The sequence below is a fragment of the Cucurbita moschata genome, unplaced genomic scaffold (genome assembly GCF_002738365.1).
Source record: "Cucurbita moschata cultivar Rifu unplaced genomic scaffold, Cmos_1.0 Cmo_Scf00001, whole genome shotgun sequence".
Taxonomy (NCBI): Eukaryota; Viridiplantae; Streptophyta; class Magnoliopsida; order Cucurbitales; family Cucurbitaceae; genus Cucurbita; species Cucurbita moschata.
Window position 1 is genome coordinate 6,437,309 of NW_019268517.1, and position 10,090 is coordinate 6,447,398.

Below are 10,090 nucleotides of genomic sequence, written 5' to 3' on the forward strand. Positions count from 1 at the left end.
AAAAAAAAAAAAAAAAAAAAAAGACAGCAAATTCAGAATTCAATGAATACATCAGCCACTCAGATGGTCCCTACCCCCAAAAAATGCTTCAAATTTCCTCTCCATACAGGTGTGTTCGTGTGAGTGTTCGTGTGTATATATATATATATATATATATATGTCTTATCATTATCCTTAGATTGAAGACAGTGTATTATGCTTCATTGACAAGGCATTTATTTATGATATGTATTGATTAATTGGGGAGGTGGATTAGGTTGAAAGTGGGCGGTGGGGATGTGTAATGGAATGGGATTGGCTCCATTCTATCTTTTGTCACCATTTTGGGTTTGGATCAAACATTCAAACCAAAACCAAAAAAAAGTTGGGACTTTTGTGACTGTTTCATGTTCTCTTTTAAGATCTTTATGGCATCTAATCTTATCAGTAAAGAGTAGTTCTCAAGAGTTAGCTTATCTTCTTATCTTTTTCTTCAAAGATTTGTTCTTTTTGGTGAATCTCTTTTTGATGTTTAGGTAAAGTTTGGAGTTTGAAACCTTCAAAACAAGAATTTATATCAATATTAAGACTTCCTACCTTTGTTTATCATCCAATGTCACATCCAACATGTTAAATTATTCAATATTTTTAATTCTTAATCTGTTCTTCTTACTTTTTTAATGTCATATTTGCATTTTCTAAAGTAAACATTAAATAATCAAGATTTGAAGATCCTCTCTCCTATATTCAATCTATTATTTTTTTATAAAAGAAAATATTAAGAAATAGCTAGAACTTTGAAATCAAAATGTTGACAAACACTATTGTTTATGGAAGGATGAGAACTCAATTTAACAATTTTTTTTTTTTTTTTTTTTTGGGAATTTGATGCATTTGTTATAAAGGATAAATGTGGAACCATTTTAGAGAATTTTGATATAATATTTCTTTCCAGAAAGGAAACCCAAGAAATAATTAAGTTCGTGTTATTTTCTTGGTAGGGAAGACGGAGAAAATTTTTGGATCAATCTAAAATTTTTCAAGTTGGATAGATAAAAAAATTTCGAACCTAAGAACCGGAATAAATTTTTTGACTTCCAAATTGTGAGTTAAATTATTTGATTGTTTGAATTATTTGGTCGTTGAAACACTCTTAACTAAACCCGTCAAAGAAAAATCAGGTCAAGTTGTCATAATAATAAAGGTATTACATGGTAGTACAATTATTAAGAATATTCTCCGTCTTATCTTATCTTATCTTAAGGCAGAGGATTAAATGTTAGCCATCATCAAATCTTTTTTTTTTTTTTTTTTTTTTTTTTTTTGTCACATTTGGACTAATGACATATTAGTGAGCTTGTTCTTGAATAGTAATAACAAGTTCAAATAAATGATTAGACTTCACAATTATTAATGGGCAAGGAGCGAAGGAATTGTGTTATCAAAAAAATGTGGAAGAAAAAATTTAGTGGAACAAAATGATGCCAAATCTATCAATTCATTAAGATTAAATTGATTTAAGTTGTTGTTGTAATCATGAAAGAAGCTAATTAAGCTGTTTTCTTCATTAATTTGGTCATAGCTATGATACACTAAAACTAAATTATTTGAAATTTATACCCATGAAATCAAACCCTTCAAAATAGACAGCTCCACCATGGATTTGTCCCCAAAACCAATCTTTTCAATCTCTCTCTCTCTCTCTATCTCCACAACCCTTACTTCATTCACCTATATTTAAATTCAACCTCCAATTTTCTTCCATTCATACTAAGAAAGTCTTTTTAGAGAATTTCAAACTTCGTTTTTTTCCAAAATTTTCAACGGGTTCATCCATAAAAGCTTCATAATTAAACGTGGTTTACTTGGAACAATTCTATATTGATTACAACTTTCTTAAGATGCATATAAGTAAAGACAAAACATGTTGGAATGATTCATGTTAATCGGTGGGAATAATCTTCACTTTTAGAAAGCGACAAGTAAGCATCGTAACTATGTCACAGAGATGTAAGAGAATGCTAGAGTCAACTAGTGCCCAATCCAGATTCCAAATTCTCAACCTGAGTCACTATTAACTTTAATAATGAAATTTAGGGTTTTTTTTTCTTCGTTTTATGTAATAATTGTTGATTGATTTAATTTTAATTAGCTATAAAGTATAATAGTGACCCATCTAGATATATAGATTGACAAAAACTAGTAGGTTTAAAGATTCAAATTTGAATTTGAATCTCTCAACCTAATTATTTAAAAAGAAAAAAAAAAAGGGTAAATGAAAATTCCAAATAGGAAAAATTTTAATAAAAATTTTAAAAGACAAAATTGTCCCCAAGTCACATGCTTGGCACATGATATATCTTCTCCTCTAATTACAAAGGATTTGCACAACTTAGATGGAATTTAATGGAATAATAATAATGGGTATAGGTTTTGGGGTACCATAGTACCTATCTTAAGCTCACCTTTGTTTGCCCTTAAATAATAATGCCTTGATAATAATGCCTTGTGGGCCAAAACCCTATTTACCATTTGCTAATGTCCTTTTAAAGGTACAATATCTTGGTTAAAACATTTTAAGTAATGAAGAAGGTTGTGGGTATCATATTAGGGCTTTTGTGGGTATCATGAAATGTATGGTACAAACTTACATGAACACATTGATTCAATTTGATTTCAAATCTTTGATTTGATATATCAAAACATATTTGAAGCTTATATTGTTGGAAGGTATCCTTGAAATTGGAAAGTTAAGAAAATGTTGGAATATGAACTGTTAACTCTATTTTTGTGAGTATTAAAATATAATCACACTTATTTGAAATTTAAAAGAAAATAAAATGGAAGAGATAAATAGCTTAGTGATTGAGTTTTGGACTTGTTTTTAAACCATATTTGGTCGGGGATTATTAACGTTTTGGTTCGATTTTTAGTTGTCAATACGTATGAGCTTAATAAATCATCGTTGAAGCTTTTTGTGTTCTTGATTTGTGAGAAGTTTGAGGCAATTTGGCTTAAATTACTTTGGGACTTTGACCCTTGGAGATTCGACAAGGAGAACTTTTATCATTGTCGATTGGAACTCATCAGAGATAACGTAAGATTTTTAGGGTTTTTATTATGATGAGATACCTAAGAATTTAAGGCGATTGGTTGTTGATTACCTCACGATAAATATTGTGTTGATTGAAGATTTGTGCTATTGGAAGATGAAATTGTTCGTCGAAAGTGAAAACCGAGAAGACAAAACAGTTGTAAGGTCACTCTATGCATGTATATGACGTGATTCTACTAGCGTTGTACTTTAAACACTACAAGGTCACTCCTTACGTGTATATGATGCAATTCTACAAGGGTCGTGCACCAGCAATTGCAAATTCATTTGCTACATGTATACAAAATGATTCTATTAGGACATATCCTAAACGGAATTAATTAAATAAGTTGGAGTCAATCCCCAATGATTGAGGTTACAAGTTTATTATATGGAGATGAACATTACGAGGTCGCACCGTTTTATCTTTATATGTTTACAATTAGGATAAACTCAAAAAAGCTCGATGATGTGATACCAATGATTGAGATGAGCTTTGAACGGGATGATGTGAACTCAAATATAGAATTAAACTCAAAAGACCTAACGATGTAAACCCAAAACTTGATAAGCTTAGACGAATTGGATCATATAAGATTAAGACAAGCTCGGATGAGTTGAGTGATGTAAATTGAAAGGACGGAAAATATAGTGATTGAAAAAGTAAATAATAATAATAAAAGGACACAATTGCAAATTACCTTTCTATCCCTTAAAATTTGGCAAAATAATTATATACTTACATACATATTGTTTAATAATATGTTTAATGAGGGGTGAAGAAGGAAGAACACAACTTGGAGGCAAAGGCAAAGCCAACCACTTTTCTTTCACTACAAAACATCATTCTTAATAATGTTTGTTGAGATTTATGTGTTGGAAAGAAATAAGCAATGTTTTAAGCCAATTCACCAAACCAAACCAAACCCATCTTCTTCTCTTCACATACCCATCCACGTGTCTTTCCCGACCGCATCATTCAAATACTATTATATTGTCTCCCTTCCATCTGTCGTGCAGCGTTCATATCATCCAAGAATTCAATCAACATGCATTATCCAATCCAAATTATAAAAGTTGGGTTGAGTTAGATTTTTTTTCATTTTGGGTTGGATTAATTTTTTTGATAAATGGAAACATTCATGTTCATTCACATGTTGACATCTTTTTGGTCGTTCAACTCGAAAATATGGTTACCATCCAATCCAACTATATAGTTTTAAGATTAGAAACCTTGGATCGGGAAGCTCTAGATAATGATAAACGAGAGTACTTAGGAGTGTTGAACTTTGGGCTTAGGGAGCACCAGGTGCTTGTTCATGAAAGATTAACCGAGCAAGCCGGGAAGTCAAAGTGTTTATGAAAGGTGTCCGAGTGAAAGAAGGTTCAGGAGTTTACAAGAGAGTCAATTCAATCCTCAGCTGCTTTACCTCATTTAATCAGGTCAGCGAATAGAGTATGAAAATTAAGAATATTTGACATTTGTAAAGTTAGTAATGTTTGATATTTGAGTTTTTATGAGATTTTAGTGTTTAGTGTATTATAAATGGTAGATAAGTATTTTAGATAATAATAAAAAAAAAGAATAACTAGACAACCTAACTCGAAAATAAAATGTTGGGTTGAGTTGAGTTGTGAATTCTATTTAGGTTGCTGGATCATCAACCCAAAATTTTAGGGCGGTTCAAAATTTCTATCACAACCCACCAACCCAACTTGTGTACATCCTTGAAACCAGCCTCCCCATGCGGGATACTTAACGCGTTAGCTACATCACTGCACGGGTCGATACACATAGCGCCTACTATCCATCGACTAGGACTATTGGGGTATCTAATCCCATTCGCTCCCTTAGCTTTCGTCTCTCAGTGTCAGTGTTGGCCCAGTAGAGTGCTTTCGCCGTTGGTGTTCTTTCCGATCTCTACGCATTTCACTGCTCCCCCGGAAATTCCCTCTGCCCCTATCGTACTTCAGCTTGATAGTTTTCACCGCTTGTCCAGGGTTGAGCTCTGGAATTTGACGAGGACTTAAAAAGCCAGTGCACCTCAAGTTTTCTCTTGATTCTAAACATTGTAGTACTACTCTATATATATATATTCCTTTGAAAACGTAACCCACATGCTCATTTTGAACCATTTGCAATGTTTTCACTCAAGTACTTAAACTATACATGTGATAATGGGAAGCCACTTTCGCATCTAGTTTCAACATTTTGATGCATAGAAAATGATATTTGTTCTCGGGAGTTGATAAAACTTCAATAAATGCGTTCCCAAACAATGGCTTACAACAAAGCTACCCAATATTGATATCAATATGGACAAATTTAGGTTGGGATGATCACCCATATTGATATCAATATGCAAATTAGAACAATGATATTGGTTTGGATCTTCCCTTTTGAGTTTATGTTGTAGAGATTGAAATTGAGGCTATAAATGAGAGAGTTTTGATGGAAAATGACATAAACCAAACATACCCCATATTGGTATGATTCAAAAGAATATATAGAAAGTGAAGGAAATTTAAAAGGGAGAGGAGAAAGGATGGAATCCACATAAAGTTATATAGAAACAAGTGAGAGAGATGAGTTTGGTATTGCATGGAGGCAAAGGAAAAGGAAAAGAGAAAGGGATTTTTGTGTTTATGGAGAAATTATGAGAAAGGGACATAGAAATCAAGCTCTAAAATAAAATAAATTTCTAAGAAATTATATCTTTAATGAGAAAGGGCGGTTCAAAAGAGAAAGGGACACCCGACAGATGTTTTACGATGCCGCATGACCGTTCATCAAAATGACGTCTACACGAGAAAGATTGAAAATGCCTCAAAATGTACTTTAGGGGTAGACATGATGTTAGCTCTCCACCAACTCTAGACTCTATGGCCTAGATGAACTACCCTATAGCACATACGTGTGTCATAGCCTGGATTAAAGGGTCTTACAAGAACAGTACTAAACATTAGTGAAGGAAGGATTGTCTTGAAGATTAAGTCAAGTCGATTCTCTAAAATTTTTATTTTATTTCAGCGAAATAATATTGACATATTTATTTAAGTTAAATTAAGTTAGGAAGTAGAGTTATTGAATGAATTAGGTGAATGTCTTTAATAGGGTGAAGCTTTATGGGATTCCCAACATTATTAATAGAAGGTGGATCTCCAAAAATCAAAGAATTACAGATCAATGTACAAAAAGAATTAAATTCTGTGAACAGAAAACTCAAATATTGTTATTACAAGAATAGCAAACACTTATAGACACCCTAATATTCTCACAAAATTTATAGCGACAATTACATAATAGAGTCATTTCGCAAAGTAATGAAAAAAAGCTACTGAATTGGTATAGGTGGAAAAGAATTCAAAGGACGAAGGCAAACGAGTTTGGAATTTTATAGAAACTTTAGCTAAGGCCAACTAAGTAAGTGGTCGTACTATCGGCTCGATTAGAAGACTTGCCTTATGTATAATGACATGTGCCTAATAGCCGTTGCACGTGTCATTTATGCTTTATGATTATGATGACTGATCATGTTATATGATGACGTGATGACGTTATATGATGATGTGATGATATTATATAATGATGCGACGATGCACATGATGATGTAAGATGTATGATAATGAAATGTCTTAATATGACGATATTCCATATTAAGATGATGTGCATAAATTAAATTCCATGATGCATTATGACGATGTTATATCAGAGAAAACAATGAGTACAGACGCGTATACTATGTTGATCATCATCATTTCTCGCATGACACTCGAGGATCTGCTGACCTCCAGCCCTCGCTATGAACAACTAGCTCGACTATGATGGGTTCAGGGAGGTGCGAGCCATCCACGGATTCACGTTATCGCACGTGTGGGTCGTGTGTAGGGAAGTACTACACATCAAATCATGAGTGGGTCGTGTGGAGGTCACTCCTATGATGGTTTTAACGATAGGTCTCTAATCATGACTTGCATGTGCATGCATTCCATAACCCCAATAGTGGTGTCACTCACTGAGTATTTCTTAAAATACTCAAACCGTGTGCTACTTCTATTTCAGGTAAAGGCAAGACATTTCTGTACGGCTGACAAAGGCATCGCAAGTCAAGACCATGACACATGCATATGATAGTAGTATTTTATTTCTTGCCTTGTTATGATAGAGTATTTTTACTTTTATTGTTTATTTATTTCATTTAGTATTTGTTATGTTGTTTTAAAAATGTTTTCAAACATGTAAATCCATGACAATGTTTTATGATGAAGTTTTAAATGTTTAATTTCACATAAGAGCATATGTTATGATGATGGTAGCGACTTTAGGTTAGTAGAAATCTAGAGTCGTTTCAATTGCGCCCAACCTATGTGTTGGAGATTGGATTATGCACCTGTTACCTGGAAATGATGCCATTAATGGTTTAGCATGGATACACAAGAGTGTAATGCTTGATGAGAACCCAGATGATGGAAGTTCGGGATATTCTGATGAGATGGTCGACACATGGGTCAGTTTTCAACGGATGTGTCCAAACAAGTCAAGATGATCGAGCTTTCCCAAAACATGGGATGGTATCACAATGCTTGGGTCATGTCTTTGAAATTCGAGATGACGATGAAATGTGACGTTGCTTACGAGAGACCTTTGCTTAGAGTAGAGGTAAGGTCGAGCTAAATGACTTGCCTTAGTGTAGAGGCAAGTCAACTAGAGTCGCAGACGATTGAACATGCATGCATGAACGACGTGTGGCCGAACAAGCTTAGATTTTGCACAAGTGGTGTTTGATTGGCGAAGACAACCTCGCTGAAGATCTCACAAAGCCACAAAGTCGGGCGAAAAATGAATATGGGCTTGGGTTCCCCTTAAGGCTGGTCGTAAGCATGTCAAGATCACGACACCGCACAATTGAAAAAATACAACCTGACACCCATGACGTTGAATGGATATACTGTGATATGGGTGATCATCGAAAAACTAACAAAGTCAGCACACTTTTTACCTGGTAAACCACCTATATAGTGGTAATTGGGCATAGTTGTGTATAAGAGAGATTGTGAGACTACCCGGGTGCCAGTATCAATTGTGTTAGACCAAGACCCGTTTTACGTTGGCCTTCTAGCATGGCCTCCAAAAAGCGTCGCCTCAATTTCAATACTGTCTTCCACTCACAGACAGATGATGAGACTAAATGTTCGAACTAAATCTTGGAAGACATGCTACATGTCTATTGTTGAATTTTGCAAGCAATTGAAATTCTAAGTTACACCTCATGGAGCTTCATTACAACAATAGTTTCCAAGTAGATATTGTAATGGCATCATTTGAAGCCTTATACGAAAAGTAGTACAAGTTCTCGATGTGATGTGACGAGGTAGGTGAACGTGCATTATTGGGATTTGAATTAGTCTAAGCCACCAACAAGCCCATGCAAAAGATCAATGTAAAAATATGCATGATTCAGAGTAGACAGAAGAGTTATACGAATGTGAAATTCAGACTAAATAATCCCAGGGGCTTTCACTTCGACACGTCTTCGCTTGTGATCGTTTAGAGCCCCTCTTCCATCAATAAGTACTCTCAACGCGTCAATTGCACGCCCGAGCATGGCCTTTTCTGCAGGAACATCCACAATCGATCCGGTGCGCTTGACAAGATCTCCTTCTTTAAAAGAAAAAGAAAAAGGAGCATGTTCCTTGTGAATCAACTCCTTCCCCTTCTCACAGCATTGCATGAATACATTATTGTTGTTCCCCAATAATCCACATGCCCCCATATGCCTTCTTCAATGCCAACTCATCAACAAATCAATCATCTCTCTATCTTTACCTTTTTTTTTCTTCTTTTTTTTTCCTTTTTTATTCTATTTTACCATATATAATTAAAAATATATATATGTTTTGTTAATAATAAAAATTATATTAAATGGTGTGAAAAGACAAAATTGCCCTTTAACAAACCAATGTGGATGCAAATTGCCATGGGAATTGAAGGGTAATTGTGGATAAGCGTATGGAGCAATAGAAGAGGTTTGTTTTTGTTGATAGGAGTGTCTAGAAAACTCGATAACCCGAAAAATTTGATCAATCTAACCTAATTCATACTGTTTCGTTGAGTTAGGAAATAGACAGCATCAAAGTACATCTACCCAAACGAAAAATGAAAACACACCAATTCTTTTTATTCTTTTTTTCTCATTCTATCACAACCCATTTTGGATTTTATTAGGGTTTAGGGTAGGATGTACCATTCAAAATAGGTATGCCCTTATTAGGATTCCACAAACCCTATAAAATAATTCTTAAAGTAGTTGCACTATGAAAAATGGACAAACATGATCCATTCATGGACAACTTTAACATACCTATTTTATTTAATAATACTGATTTAATTATGCTCGTATTAATTGATATACTAAGTTTAAACGTGACGTTTTGATTCACATTTGATTGATCAAGATAAAAAAAAAAAATTGGTCGTTTATTAAAGTAATACTAATATCACGTCATTCCCGAAAATATAATAATTGAGGGTTGAATTTGAAGAAGGGAAAGAGGAATCTGTAGTTGATAGATGTGTTGTGTAAGTGTGTTTTGTGGGCTTCAAATGACATACTTTTAGGTATTCATCTTGAATGAGAAGTGATAGATCACCAACTAAAGTGCCTAAATATTAATCATTTTTTGTTCCTTTCTTTCTTCGTTCATTTTAAGCTGAAATGACAAATAATAAATAAATAAAAATTGGGATTATTTATATAAATAATTCACATGGCATGCTATTTTTCTTATTAAATATCAGATATTATTACTTTTTTTTCTAATATCGAACGTTTCAAATTGAACTTGGGTAGAATTTGAACTTAACTATAACTTCGAACGATATCATAACATAATAACTTTAAATATTTTTAAGTTATAAGGACGGTTATAAAATACATATCCATAGCTTTTATACAGAAGGGGTTAGGGCTTTAACTTGGGGCACCATAAAAGGATGGAGGCACCCATACCATTCGG